Here is a 16222-nt window from a genome sequence, read left to right on the forward strand (position 1 = left end):
CATTGTTCTTGGAGTATATTAACCAGCTTCGCTTAACTTTCTCACCATTTACAAGTGTTCTAAACATGTAATGATAATGAAAGCTTCTGTTGTTTGGTGTTTTCGGGAATACAAAATCTCTGTCCACCTGTACTGGCCCCCTAATCACCAGATCTGTACGTACGTGATCGTTAAGTACTGATGGCCACCCAGTTGGATCCATTGGTGAACCAGAGAGAAAAGGAGTAGAAGTTACAGAGGTAGGTGTAGTAGGCGTAATGGTACTGCTCTCAACTTCAATGGGTACAGAAATACCTATAGGGAAATTAATTTTAAAAAATAAGTTTTTGTTACTTGACATGTTTACAAGTTGATGTTCCTGGCAATGAACAACACAGTTGAATGATTGAACACAATAGTAATAATAATATTCATAATAATAATAATAATAATAATAATAATAATAATACCATGATTGATTGGACATATAGTGCTTTGCTTTTCTTGACAAACAAAGTTAAGGTCTCTTTGATGTAGGCCTAAACTTACCAGCATTGTCAGAGGTGGTTTCTTCAGTGATGGAAGTTGATGGAACTGCTATGGAATAAAGAAGTATATCATTGTTTAATATATGACTATAGGACTGTCTCTAGATCAGCTGTCTTTTCACCACGATGGCGCTGCTTTTGAGATAGCTCCAAAGTGCTGATCCAGAATCAGTCCTTAAAAACAGGTATCATCAAACTCCTGCCCCATGCATGACAGATATTTATTATAAGCAATGAACAGCGAGCTTGCTCAATAGAACTTCGACAAATGGCAATTGTAGCTAGCTCTATGGGCTTAATCTATACACTTAACACATCATTTACCAGCATTGTCTGAGGCGGTTTCTTGGATGACATCGGAGTCACTGGTGCCAACAGCTGACCTTGTGGTTTCACATTCACCAACAGCAGCGGTGGAGGTTGATTGACCTGCTATGGAATAAAGAAATATATGATTCGTAATGTAATGACTTAATATTCCAAATTCAGAAAGCTCTCACTTTGGGCCCATTTGAACTCACCAACAGTGTCCTCAGTGGACGTTGTGTGTGCTGGCACCTGCTGTGGGCTTCCAAAGTACTTCAGAAGTGCTCCTGAGGAGAGTATGTTAAAGAGTTAAGCTTTATGGAAACTGACTTGAAATGGAACATCAAATGGAACATACTAGCTTTATATAGCTAATTCAATATTCAGCCAATGAATACTTGCATTTACATGAACTTAGAACCCACACAATGATGTTTGGATAGTTCGATAGATAGATAGATAGATAGATAGATAGATAGATAGATAGATAGATAGATAGATAGATAGATAGATAGATAGATAGATAGTACTTTATTAATCCCAGGGGAAATTGGTTTACTTGGTCAAAATATGAAACAAGCACATATACCTAGCTAACATTAGCTACGAGTGTGACTTGCTGCCTGAGCTAAACTTTTCTAAAGTAAATTAATCAGTAACGTTAATAGCATCGCATTATTCTACAGAAAGGCTGAGATAATAATGATAACTTGGCTAGTTAGCTAGCTGTAACGTTAGCTAGAAAGTAAGTAGTAGTAGTAAGTAAGTTAGAATACTCCCAAATCCAAGTTATCCAACTATTGTTAGTGGGACACAGGACAGGAGACAGAGCCATAATATGAAGTTACATACCTTTATTGTCTTGCCTTTTTTCTTCATTAAGTTTTCTATTTTTTCGTTTTTGATCACCAGAGGCGTATGTCCTTTTTTTGCCAGACATCATGCAAACTGAAGGCACCACAGTTGAGCGCTCAGCTTTTTGCCTGCCTGCTCGCTCAAGTTGTCACAGCGTTACAAATGTGCCACGAAACCAACCAATCGGAGAACTCGAGAAGGTCAATTCTGATTGGCTGGTCGTCTCCAATCATATCTTCTATCTGAGATAGATGAGAGTAACACCTACGCCACGACGATTGTTTTTGTACTCCAAATATTAAGCAAAATATGTCACATTATATAATGACTGTTACAGGTCATCATTTTGAGAAAAAGGCCTTCAAAGTTTCCTCTTCTCTGGATCGATCTGATTGATTATTAGCGGAGCAAATTATCAAAATAGTACGGAGGGAAGATATTTTCGTTTGGATTACTGGTCTGGGGGAAGCCCGCGAGTGTGTGTGTGTGTGTGTGTGTGTGTGTGTGTGTGTGTGTGTGTGTGTGTGTGTGTGTGTGTGTGTGTGTGTGTGTGTGTGTGTGTGTGTGTGTGTGTGTGTGTGTGTGTGTGTGTGTGTGTGTGTGTGTGTGTGTGTGTGTGTGTGTGTGTGTGTGTGTGTGTGTGTGTGTGTGTGTGTGTGTGTGTGTGTGTGTGTTTGTGTATTTTTGCATTTGTGTGTATTGTGGGAAAACACTCGAGAAACACCGGCTGTTGTTATGCCTGCTGTGACGTCAAGTTACTCCGTTCTCCGCTTTTAATTATGCCGTTACAAGCTTCAAAGTTGTATTTATCATCTGAATTTGCCGAAACAAGTTTAATATTCTGAAAGCCAATACTTTGTTTATTTGAAATCAGATGAAAACAAACTGTAACGGACCCTGCCGTGTTATCTATGATTACTATACACCTTACATTCATCATTTCAGCGGAGGGAGGGGAAGCGGCGCTGCGGAACAGCAGAGTGGCGAGTGAGAGCTGTCATCCTCCCTTTACAAGCTTCAAATGCCTGTAGCTAATGAGATTGAATCAGTGTTCGAATTACCCATTTGCTTTCGGGGGAGCCCTATTTATTTATTGTATTGCTAATCATATAGGCAGACCTGAAAGATCTATATGTTTCCTGCATTAGGTCAACATTGATCGCCAATAGCTTGTTTGGTAGGACATCTTTTTTTCTCCTCTCCGAAATCTCGATCGCTTTTTCGTTTGCCTGGCCCTTATGGTGATTATAAATCTTTTTCCGCAGGTTATTCTTTTAATCACTGCTGACTTTTCCCTGAATCCTTTCTTGTGAAAGGTGCACTCCGGTGGATTTTTCTGCGAGCGGCAGAGAGATCAATATACTTTTTGCCTCTTTGCAAATCTCATATCCACATTCATCAGAAAAGATGGAGTGAGTGGAATGAAAAGCCATGGATAGCTTTCATTCCACTCACTCCATCTTTTCTGTGTCCAGTTAAAAGGCAGGTCATGGGCATCGTCAGGTTTGCTAGTGCAGGTGGCGCCGGCGGCTGTGGCCGTTGTTGAAGCCTCTTCAGGCTCCGCATCGGCAAGCCTCTCCCTCGGTGTGGAGCTGTCAAACGCGACCCTAACGCCGCTTACAGCCGGCTAGCTAAAAGCTGTTCCGTTCACGTTGTCATTTTTAGAATCCTTCGCTTCTTTGCTTGTGAATCCAAAAGCTGCGAGGCTTGGCTGATTTCGTTTCGCCATATTTTTTATGAACATTTCAAATGTGCCGCCAGCATCGCCGCCGTAACCATAGCAACGTAAGTAGCGTAAAGAATGCAGCGCCGCCACGTACAGATGGCAACACCCAGAAATATTCACAAATATAAAACAAATATTCAGAAACTGTAATGAACAATGACTATTATTTATTTCAAGAACTGTTATTTACAGAAACTCAACATTTCTAATCTGTGTGACACAAATATGCAGCTCCCCCTATTTATCTCAAAGTCGGCCTTCAGGGGAGCTCCCTCCCTCTTCGGGGGAGCCAAGCTCCCCCTTGGCTCCCCCCCATTTCGAACACTGGATTGAATATAACAATCAAAAATAACAAAATATACACAGCTAGATCAGATCGCGTTTTAGATGCGACTTTAGAGTAGAGCAACGGTGTACTGAGATAAAAAAAAAAATTTAATTTAAAAAAAAAAAAATTTTTTTGCTAGGGGGCCCGTCAGTGGCTGCGGGGCCCTAAGCGGCCGCTTATGTCGCTTAATGGGTTGGGCCGGCCCTGGGGTTGACAGTGCAGAAAGGGCCATATTTGTACTCCTGGTGGGCTGATTTTGACTATTATGAGTAGTGTTGCAAACGTTGAATATAGAGAGCACAAGATGATAATTATTACCTCAACTGTGGACAATTATTTTTCAAATAAATAAGCAATCTGTCCAACCCAAATAATCCTGAGTCCCGTAAATCTTGCAAATCAACCAAAACGTATTCAAAATCAGCCCCTAGGGACTACAAATATGGCCACTTCCTGCTAGCTAACACAATTTAAGGCTAATTCTGCAAATTGCCCAACATATGCAAATTAGCATCTGGCAGTTTTCTATTTGCGGAGGACCCGTTTTATACATTTCTTACATAAAACTTTGGAGTACTCAACATTTCCGGGTTCACAATAAGACTATGAGCTGGCAGCTGGACATTATAGGGCTCTCCAGCCACAGAACACGCTCCTCCTCACACTTCCTGAGGTAAATACGTCCCCAGCTGAGTCAAAAGATAATCAGAGCTTTTGTCTTGTGATTGGCAGGACAGAACACCCCTCCCTCCATCCACCCGATGCACACATCCGTCTCTTTCCTCGCGGCCCCTGCACTGAGTAAACACGTTCTCACAGTCCACATCCAAACAGCAGGAAGAGTGTCGTAAAAGTGGTGGAACGCTGGAAGTGAAAAACTGCACTTTCAAATGGAAAAAAGGGGAGAAATACTCAAGTCTTGCCAAGTTTAAAGAAAGAATGCGTACTTCCAGAAAGAGCTGTAAAGGGTCGGAATAGAAGTGAACCCCTGATAGTGAATCAGGCTGGGACTGTTCTCCTTACTCAGGTGTGCTGTGAAACCTGATATTATAACATGTGGCTAAGTAGGATACGGTGTGTGTGAGAGCTAGTGAGTGAGGATATCGTGCATTTCTTCAGAGGGCTGTTTGGCGTTAAGACTTCAGAAGCTTTTCCACATTTTTTATTTTCAACAAATCATCTGCCCTGTCTGTGGCACTCAGCCACAAACCACTGGTTCCTTCTGGCGGCTCACAAATAGTTTATTTTCTTTCAAAGCTGGGCACTGTAGTTTATTCCAACAACACACAAAGTGCACATTGTGCAATATGGGGCGCTGCAAATGCATACATCTTTTGGTATGTATAGACATGTGTTGCTCTACTGAGTAAAGGGCTGCAGTACAGTGTATAGAGTGGAGCAATCATGTTGTATTTTTGTAGGCCGACCCGAAAGATAGTATCGCAAGAGCTCCCTCGACAAAGAGCAATTTTTGTTGAAGGAGGAATTTTAAGAACAATAAGCCTTGTGGCTTGTTTATGAAACTCAACACGTTTTGATCTGCAGGATAATATATATACCTTTCTGTTTTTTTTTTCCTTCTCTAGTTTCCCTCCCGGAGCTGTCAGGAGTAGCAACCGCTTTGCAGAAAATAAAACAAAAATATATTCCAATTAATATATTATCTCACTAATATTGCCACGAGGGATCATTCATCCAAAATGATCAAGAAATAAGGTTTCCCCATTCTTTGGAATTTACTTTTATTTTATCGTCCATTAGTCCTAGAATTTCCGTCAAAGGTTTCAAATGAATATCCTTATGCAAGACTCTTGACAGTGTTTGAAAAATGTAATTCCTGTAATTAAGTATCCTTGGACAGCTCCAAAACATATGACCCAGTGATGCCGGAGGAGATACACAACAATTATCTAATCCAATCCAACTGTATTTCTAAAGCACATTTAAAAACAGAGTTGACCAAAGTGCTTTACATCAATATATAAATATATATAAATAAAGGACATAAAACAAATGAAAAAAACACAGGACAATAAAACCATACTTAAAGCCACAGACTGAAAACTCTCAAAACATTAAGGATCTACTTCTGGGAGTAGTCAGTTTAAAGAATAAATGCTTACTGACACATTTTATGTCGTAATAAAACGTTAGATTGTGTTAACAACAGAATTGATTAATTCCTGCACTTATCTTTTGTACGATTAAGTTCAAAATAAAGTATAGTGTGTGTGTTCATTGTGCTAATGAAACATGTCACCGAGTGCAACTGTGTGACTCATTGATGTGTCCAATAGCTTTAGACAACAATGGAGCTCTATGGCACAGAGGAAGAAGATATATCAGACTTTAGATATACACACAACACTCAGTAAAGTATGATCAATTCATTCTTCTCCCTTTTTACTGTATGTCTTTTGTTGACATAGAAAACAAAGAGTGTCCACAATATAATCCAATAATCATTGTTAAGTTAAAGTTGTATTTGTGTAGCATTGTCATTGAGTTTCCTCCCAAGTTTCGAAGTACAAGATTCTAAATAAAAGCAGTTTTGTTTCAACCAAAACTCACAGAAGTTGATCAGGTTACGTTACTTTTGATACTAAGATTAGGTTTCTAAAACAAGTTAACATGCTACTATTAATTGTAACAAAGTCGATTTTTAAAGTAACCCTCCCAACCCTGGCTGTGTGATATGTGTTTCTGCATGTTCATCTGTATGTACTGCTCCAAACCAAAGTAAATGTGTTTACATGCCAATTACAACCTGTCAGTTCAGGCTCTCCCACGACTCCCCCCCCATCCTCTCCCGGATAACACACATAGAGTAACATCCGTACAGACACAGAGCCTCATTTCTCCTGAATGCTGAGAAGACATCCACTCTCCAATCACACTCGCACCTTCAGGCAGGAGCGTCCCACACCTGACAGCTTCAGGCTGGAGATGCAGAGTCTTGAGTCTCACTGCTTTGATATTGACGGGTGCACAGAAAGAGAAGAGAGCAAACACCTATGTGCCATCACAAAGACTACAGCATTTCAAGCCACGTGTAGTGGGATTTGCAGTTCAGATTATTGATGGGAAAAGGGTATACATCAGCAGAGGTGTGAGAAGTACTCAGATCTTGCATTTAAGTAAAAGTAGAAGTACCAGAGTGTAGGAATACTATGTTAAAGGAAGTCCTGCAGTCAAAATGTTACTCGAGTAGAAAAGTATTGGCATCAAAATATACTTAAACTACCAAAAGTAAAAGTAGTCATGTGCAGATAGGTCCATTTCAGAATAATATATATGATATGTTTTATAATGATTGATCATTAAAGTGTTCTCAAAGCTGGTAAAGGTGCAGCTAGTTTGAATGACTTTTTATACTGCAGGGTACCTTGTGAATTTACTCCAGGTTGAACTAAAGTCTGATTTAAAGGTCATCATGCTATTTTTAGGCAATAGCATAGGTCTCAGATATATACAAAAAATATAAAAAACATGTCTATGAAGTGTTTTGCTCAAAATACCAAACAGATCGCCCATTCAAGCCATGCCTCATATCCCTCTATTTCACTTCCTGTTTCAAGAGTGCTGATTTGGGCATAAAGCTTTAAAAAAAAAGATACCGCTGTGATGAAACGCCATATCATGGATTATCAAGGATTATTTCTGAAACAGTATGGAGCTCAAAAGCTTTCTTTCTTGCCGGTTATACCACAAGGTGAGTTCCTTTTTATTTCCATGCTCTGTGCAGTACAGGTTAGCTCTGATTATTAGCGATGCTAATGTAGACATGCACCGACCATATTACGTCCAAAACAGTCGGGCATTGTTCCTGATAGCAACATTTCTGATAGGGCCTTTGGTGTAAAGCCAGCCTACATTTCCGATATTACGTCATATCGGACGCAAATGGATCAGCTCCGTTTTTAGAGATTTGGGTATGGAGGAAAAAAGAGAGGGTTTTATTTTCTGACGCTGCGTGAGTTCCCTGAGACACCGGCGACACGTGTTTATGTATAAAAGACATCACAAAGTGCATTTTGCATGATAGGTCCTCTTTAAAACTTGATTATATTTCACATCATTAATCCAAAGGTGCAAAGTATCTAAAGATATTAAATAAAGTGGAGTATAAGTAAACCATTTAGCTCTGAATTGGAGTAAAAAGTAGCATAACATGGAAATACTCAAGTAAAGTCCCTCAAAAGTGTACTTAAGGCAGTACTTGAGTAAATCTACTGTATAGTTACTTTACTGTACATCAGTTTCAGAACCATACTTGAATAAATGAATCAAACACTGGTTCATTTATTTGATGAAAGAATGTGCTAATCCCTGTCTCCCTGCAGAGAGCCTTCAGAGCTGCTTTCAGAAACAACGCTGTCATCTCAGTCACCTGAAACTGTTTGTTTGCGTTGGTTACTCTCAGGAAAGAAGCCCAGACTCGTGTCTCCCGACAGCGCGTCCTTGTATTGCGACTCGGCTGATTGACAACTGTGTTTTGAGAGCAAATAAAAAAAGAATTTGCCCTGTTGGGAAGCGCCGCCTTCATCAAGACGCATTCCCAGCCTCATTGGGAAATATTACCCAATGAAGGTAATTGTTTTTGACGTCTCTTGTTCCTGAGAACCTTCCCTCTCTTGCTTTCTTAACACAAGACATGAAACACATATATGAACAAATAGACAGTGAACGTGGCAGGCAACTGACACCGGCTGAGTGGAATGTAATAACTTGTACATTTGTTTTCATACAGTCAAGATTACTTAAAGGGTTTTAATTGGCTGTTTGAATGATTGCACACAAATAATAAAGGTATTTCGAAAAAACATACAGCGTTATGTCTTGTCTCCGTGTTGTAGCACATAATCCGATCTTCTTCCTTTCTTCCTGTTTTTCTCTTTCTGTGTGTGTGTGTGTGTGTGTGTGTGTGTGTGTGTGTGTGTGTGTGTGTGTGTGTGTGTGTGTATGTGTGTGTGTGTGTGTGTGTGTGTGTGTGTGTGTGTGGTCTCCCGAACTCTGTACAGATAAATGTGTTTGTCATACAGGGACCAAGCAATAATTTGCTAGTGGCAAGAAATCTGGTTCTGCGTCCAAAGTGCAGCTGAGTTATTTTTGTTCTGTGTTGAATATGTGCCGAAAGAAAAATATAATAATAGAGAGGGATAACATCGCTTAGGGAATCGTGGTCAGTCTTTATTTTTTGAAGATGCAACACAGTAACACATGGATTGCAGATGACAGTTCATTTTGAAAAACTATTGAGCAAGTCTCTTTAAACACTAATATTGAATTATTGTGAGGGGGGATTTACAAAAAGATCACTTAATCTGATAAAGAGATATAAATCTAATGTAACCTGATTAATTTATGTTATAGGGGGGGGGGGGTAATGTCCGGCACCACAGGAGGCAGGGGCGGACTGGCCATTGGGAATACCAGGAGTTTTCCCGGTGGGCCGGTGCTGTGCGTGGGCCCAAGGGCCAAAACAAAATGTGTAAGTGTTCCGGCCACTCCTTGGAGGGGTGTTTGATAGGCGTTTTGATAGGCTACCTATTCTATCTATCAGATATTTTCTTATTTCACACCTCAGGCCCGTAGCAGCTGTCACTGCGCAGTGAACGATCAGGAGTGAATGACTGAGAGACCTAGCTGGCAGTTGCTTACAGATGGATAAAATAGCTCCAAAGCGTAAAGGCGTTTTTATATAGTGTGTGTATACAGTATACAGTAGTGAGCCCTGGGTTCAGAGGGAGGGGCTTGCATAGGGGAGGGGGGGAAGTGGGTTGGCAGGGAAACGGGGTTCAGGGGGAGTGGCTGTACCCGTAGGATAGAAAAGGGGGAAGTGACGTCTGACTCAGATTGTGCACTAGATTGACGCATTTAACTTCAACATTTAAAAAAAAATCTTCCCGGGGGAGCATGCCCCCGGACCCCCCTAGAGGAGGTGAGGTCCACCACCTGCCCACACCCCCTGTTAAATTGTCTCACCCACATTGAGGATGCTTCCTACGCCCATGTTTAATTCCATGCGTCAATTGGGTCCAAATGTTATGTTATCTGTTAACATTAAAATGAATAAATATATGCTGTAACTATTTTGCTCCAGGCAACTCAAGGGCTCAGGTAATGTGATTACTATATGAATAATTGTCCAAAATAACATTAAATGCAGGTTTTTTGTTAAGTAACATACTTTCGTCGCCGGCCGGCCGATACATGCCGCGCATTAAGCGGGCCTGTCTGTCAATTAATCCCGGGCCACTTTTTCCTCCCAGTCCGCCCCTGACAGGAGGTGAACTGGGACCTCTCTAAGTTGCAAACTTAGAGAGGTCCTTTTTAAATTGAACTAACACTGTAATCCTGCTAGTAATCCCCATTTTTTTTTAAATGTAACAGTTACAGTGAACTCTGTTCCTCCTCAAGCCTGATTAAAGCTGTTGGAACTGTCTTTGTAAGTTCTGATTGGTCAACATGTTTTTCACTTTACAGTATCTAAAGCTCAGTGCTACATGTGCTAACTCTAAGTGAAATATTCACCCCACTTCTGTTACGGCCCGTCCACACAGCGGCGTGCGTTGACGCTTCACCATTCACTTTGAATGGGGTAACGTCACTTTTTGCCGAACTGTATTTTGGGAAGCAACGCGACGCGTTGCTGGCGTTGCTCGCTTCAAAAGTTCAGCAATGTTCAACTTTTGGCGCCTCGGCAGAAGCGTCAGCCAATGAAATCCCATTTATTCAAATCTGCCAGTACAAGCGCTAGCCAATCAAACCGCGTGTATGCTGGGAGAGACTACGCAGGTAATTTCCTCATATTCCAAAAAATTTTGGAAAAATTCATTATAGCGGTAGTGAATCACCCGGTGCTGTATGATCAGTCTCTGTTCATCTACCGGGATACAAACCGGAGGAGCCAGGCATGGAGGGAGGGAGGTGGCAGAGACAGTGGGTGAAACTGGTAGGTTTTCGCCTGTTTGGGGATTTTATATCCAGTTTACTTAGTTTTAACATTGCTATTGCTTTGTATGTTGGGGGCGGGAGATTCATGTGATTGGTTGTTGGTCGCGTTGCTCACAAAAAATCCCCAAGCTTCAGATACGCCCACCTCCAAGCGTCAACGCACGCCGCTGTGTGGACGGGCCGTTAGCATTCCTTCCTTTCCTACAAAAAAAACCCTTTCTCATAACATGGGGAACAAAACCCACAGTCTTGTTCTGTGATCAAATACATTCCAAATTCATTGAAGTCAAAATGAAGCTTCAGCAGTGTGAGAATGTTAAATTAAGTATGTATATTTAAATAAAACAAACTTGTTAGATTAGAAATTCCCTCTTCGTATGTCCCCAGAAAGCTTTTCCTTACTGAAACGCACAGACAAATCATGGTAGTCTGGATTAGTTTAGCCACATTTGACTTTAGCTAACATGATGAAATGCTCCTTTCATATTTTGAGCTCTTTGAGTTATTAGCCAAATCCTGCAGAATGCACAAACATAATTTTAGTATGATGCAATGAAGTTATTTGATTTGATAATGCTGAGATAAAAAACAAACACATTTGTCTCTTTGATTAAATAGACCATGTAGTTTGAATGACGATTGTTTTCTTAGGTGAGGAAAACAGATGCTGATGATTTGTTTCAAGCTTTGTGTGTGTGTGATGAATCTCCACTACTAAGACATATTGGGCTACAATTATAAGAACATCTTATTGGGAAACAAGTAAACATATTTCTATTTCAGCACTGCACTTCAACTTTGATCACTTCCCTGTGGAAAATATTGCATCTAATATTGAGTCAGGGGACGTGTCTGTAGCATACTACGTGTAGTGTGACAGCACAACAAAATTACACACATCCTGTGGAGATGGTGTTTATTGATCTACATCACACACACCTAGATCCCACTGAAGACATACAGTCATTTAGCATGTATGAAGCAGAGCCACATATGTGATTATTTACAGTATATCCTAATCTTGTCGACAAAACTAATTACCCATGAGGCCTGTTTTTTTTCTGGATAAAGAAATGCATTTGTCAGTTATATTCCATATGTATTTGGGGCTGTTGAAGACAATACAACTGTTGTGTTGAGCAAATATTGACTCTGGAACTTTTATGTAGATGCTTTACTTAGACCCTCCAGAAAAACGAGGGCAAGAATCCTTGATTATGCGGGCTAAAATCCTTGACTATGCCATTTTTTTTTTAAATATTGGGCTGTCTTATTTATTCTCTCTCACACACAACCTGCCACTAACGTTAAACCCCTTTCCTATTCAATTAAACACATTCAATGTTTATTTATTGTAAAAGCAATTGGGCTATTTTAACCACACTCTCTCTCTCTCACACACACACACACACACACACACACACACACACACACACACACACACACACACACACACACACACACACACACACACACACACACACACACACACACACACACACACACACACACACACACACACACACACACACACACACACACACACACACACACACACACACACACACACACACACACACTTCTCCGCCTCATTCTGTTTTCATTTACTCGTTCGTTATCTGACCAGCTTCAATCTTGTAGGCTACTCACTTCGTTTCTTTTAGCCCTCGAAAGGGTTTTGGAGGTTGATGCCTCGGTGAACGTGAGTTGTTTGGCTTTCTTGTCCGCAGCAGCAGAAAGCATTTTCGAATGTTAGAATGAATCAAAGTGGGTCGTCTGAGGAACCTGACATTTAGCATTATATTCTAGTATCTATATACTTGACCTCTCACTGAATTATTTGATGAATTGTAGACTGTACTTTGAATTAAGGTTCCAGTTTCAATAAAACCTGTTCTATTTACACCTATGTTTTAGAGGCTTGCAATTTAGAACTAATACACTTTATTGTATTGGGTTACTCTTATTCTGACTATTTGGTGATGTAGTTCAGCCACCTGGTATTTCCCTCTCCAAATATGATGACTATCAGAGTGAGCATTCTTAACTTATAGGCTATTATGCCACTTACCCCCCATTCGGAATTTGACTGTCTCAGAGAAGAGGGAGGCCTATGTCTAAAGAAATTTCATTTGCAATAGAACTGTACCAGATATTTCCATACAACTACTGGCTAGCGTTCAATAGCACCCTACACAATTAAGTAATGGTATATTTTTTAGGGATTTCTTTTTTTCTGATAAATTAGAGAAAAGTGATTGAGTCCTATGTTCCTATCACCAAAAAGTACAATTTCCGTCTAAACTAAAGCTAAGTTTACAGGACTATAATTCAGTATTTTTTTAGTTAAATAATTGTCTGACTATGTAGTGATGTAGGACAGCCACTTGGTTCATACCTCAGCAAATCTGAAGAGGAAGTTATGGGATTTTTTTTCACCTTTCCCACATTCCGCCTGGTCTAATTTGGCTCTTTTTCAGGGATTGGGGGAGTTCTAAAGAACAACCCAAAAAACATTTTTTTCCCCAAAATACAATTTGACAACAATCAATTTCATTAATGGGAGACCCTAAAGATAAAAAAAATCATTGTTGTCATTTATTCTACCTCGGGTAGGGGTATTTCAAAAACTAAAGCCTTTTTTGAGGACTTGCTGCTGGACTATATGTAACCCTTTGATGCATGACCCAAGTGGCCATGAAATCATTAATCATGTGTATTTTCTTGTATGTTTTTGAAAGTCTATAATTTCCTTTGTGTGCAGGTCAATACTGTAGCAGTAATAGCCAAGTCCAAGGAGATGGTAAGGAACAGCGGTAAGGCCGGGGTCTCTGACCTCTTGGGTCTGACACTTTGTCATGCAAGCAAAAAGCTGTTTCTCAGGGGATGATCCAAGAAACACATTTGTAATTAGATTAAATTGGCCTAAACATTATCAATCAATAAAATCAACCTCAATTAATTGCCTCTGCGTTGTTGCTCTTTTCAATCATCTCAGCAGTTCCCCCCCTGTCAGCCAGAGAACCATGGAATGAGACTGAGAGGAGGAGACAGTTTGGTAATATCTGCTCCCCCCCCCCTGGCCTCTCGTCTGGCTCTTAATAGCACTTCACAGTAGTAATGGTGCTGGGGTTAATGTTAATGTGGAAATGACTCTGTATGTGTGTATTTGTGTGTGTGTGTGTGTGTTAGGGATGTTAAGATTCACCGATTCGGTGCACCGGCATAAACGTTCAAGATGCGAGTGCACCGGTTGAGAGAGTGCACATCGGCTACAGTTTGAGTTGAACTCGCGATGCATCGATTGTAGCGTCTTTGCATCAAAAAACGATTCATTCATATAATATCCCCTCATCCTGTCAGCACTCAGCAGAGATGATCTTTGATCTTTGCTTCGCACTACGGAGGCCGAGAGTCTCAGTTATCGACACACATGGAAGTCGAGGAGAAAGAGAAACACAGCGCCCCGAAAAATACCTACAAATCAAACGTTTGGCAACACTTCGGACTTGAAAAATCGCTCGCAAATTGTTAACGATGCCCTGCCGCTTTAAAGTACACAATAGTATGTGGAACTTAGTGACGCACATACAAAGGCGACATGGGGTCTGCGGCTGAAAAGAGAAACCTGAAAGTTAGACATACTGTATGAATGAAATCACTCAGTGAGGTGTTCTGTTAGAGAGAGTGGTGTTTAGTTTAATAGTTTAAATGTCTTCCTTACTGTAAGCAGTTATGATAGAGCTGTTTGTGAAAGGTTATTTGTATTCTTTATTGTTCCTATAGAAACCAGTGCTTTCTGCTCATTGGTGAGTTAGCCTATGGATGAGTGTTAAGCACATCAGGCTGGCAGCTGTATGGGCATTGCACTATGGCAGTTGCTATTTGCACATTGTTAATCATTGGCAATGCATCCTTAAATTGTTTAACTGTGAGGTGTCATAAAATTGGACTGTACTCTGGAGAGTTTTTTAAGGTAAAAAAGGTAAAAAAGAAACAGCATGATGGGATGTGCAGTACTAGTAGAGAGAACCAAATGTAAAGCACTTTTTTGTTAATTTATGATTTGCTGCATATAAGGAATAAAACAAAAATCCTCTGTGGTACCATATTGAAGTATCATTATTTTGCACCGTGATACATAATGTAGAATCAAACTGTATCGCAACAGGGCTGAATCGTATCGTATCGCATCGCCTAGTGTTTCAAATGTATCGTTAATGTATCGTATCGTGGCAAGATGCGCATCGCATTGGCCTCATTGATGGAGATGCACATCCCTAGTGTGTGTGTGTGTGTGTGTGTGTGTGTGTGTGTGTGTGTGTGTGTGTGTGTGTGTGTGTGTGTGTGTGTGTGTGTGAGGGTCGGCCCGTCCTTCATCCCTGGAGCTGAAGCTCTTTGCCAGTCTCTCCCTCTGTGACAAAGGCGATTCAAAGGCTTTATTGTCATATACAGTAGCTACAGTGTAGTTATGGCAATGTAAATCTTCCCAAGTCCCAGGCTCCTCCATACATGGAACATAAATATATAAAAAAGTATAAATAAAACAATAAAAGAAATGTGAAAACAATAAAAAAAAATAGTGAATAAGAGTAGAATAAAATAATTCAAGATTATGTTGCAAGACCAATGTGCAAGTAATGCAGATGATGTCAACTATAAGCTAAATAATGTTACATATAACATGTCTGTCTTTATTTCAAAATGTATTGTAACACTTGAATCCTGCTAGTAATCTCTATATGTTCCAAATGTAACAGTAATCTGATTACTTATTTTTAAAGGGAATTGTAATCGAATACAATTACCTTTTTTTGTATCCTGATTATGTTATCTCGTTACATGTATTCCATTACTCCCAAAGCCTGGCAATAGGTTATGAAGGTTGGCAAATCTGCACCCCCAACCATTTTTCTTTCCCCCTTCTTTACCCAAACACACACAGAGTGATTTACAGGCCTGATAGCCCTGAGCCTGGGCCGCCATCGATCTGCTGTTTGATTGCTTTGGTTTACGAGCTGCTCCGGTTTAATTGAACAGAAGTAAAGGTCCTTAGATTTCACCTTCCCAACGAGAGCTGATGTGTGATTAGTGTAATGGGGCTGGACAGTTTTTCCTAGATCATAGATCAAGTCTGTATCTCACAGATAAGAGGTCTGCGCCCACTCTTCATTTACTATCACAACGTCATGTTAAGAGATTTTCATCGATTTTTCAGCACAAGTATGAGAGTAAACGCGATCATGTAACAAGAGAAACAGTTTCCATTTAAAGTTCTGTATCAAGCTCAAATAAACTATATTCAGAGTTTAAGGCTCATAAATACCTGAGCTGTTCATCTACTGCTATTTTTTGGACTGAGGTTCAATGGCCATCTGGTTCCTTCTATTTTCCTCCAAATTGATCTAGCACTCAGCTACAGTACCCCCCCCCCCCCACACACACACACACACACACACACGCACACGCACACGCACACGCACACACACACGCACACACACACACACACACACACACACACAC

General features: G+C 40.4%; 1 long non-coding RNA gene across 1 annotated transcript; it reads right to left on the minus strand.

Moving 5' to 3' along the window:
• Nucleotides 1-2: 2 nt before the first annotated feature.
• LOC307030513 lies at nucleotides 3-1057 on the minus strand. The gene is made up of 3 exons (XR_013805678.1): nucleotides 852-1057; nucleotides 529-576; nucleotides 3-294 (listed from the first exon to the last, which is right to left on the minus strand). It is a non-coding gene; the product is annotated as an uncharacterized lncRNA (long non-coding RNA).
• Between the last annotated feature and the right edge of the window lie 15165 nt (nucleotides 1058-16222).

Source organism: Notothenia rossii, assembly GCF_949606895.1.
Source record: "Notothenia rossii genome assembly, chromosome: 2".
Classification (NCBI taxonomy): Eukaryota; Metazoa; Chordata; class Actinopteri; order Perciformes; family Nototheniidae; genus Notothenia; species Notothenia rossii.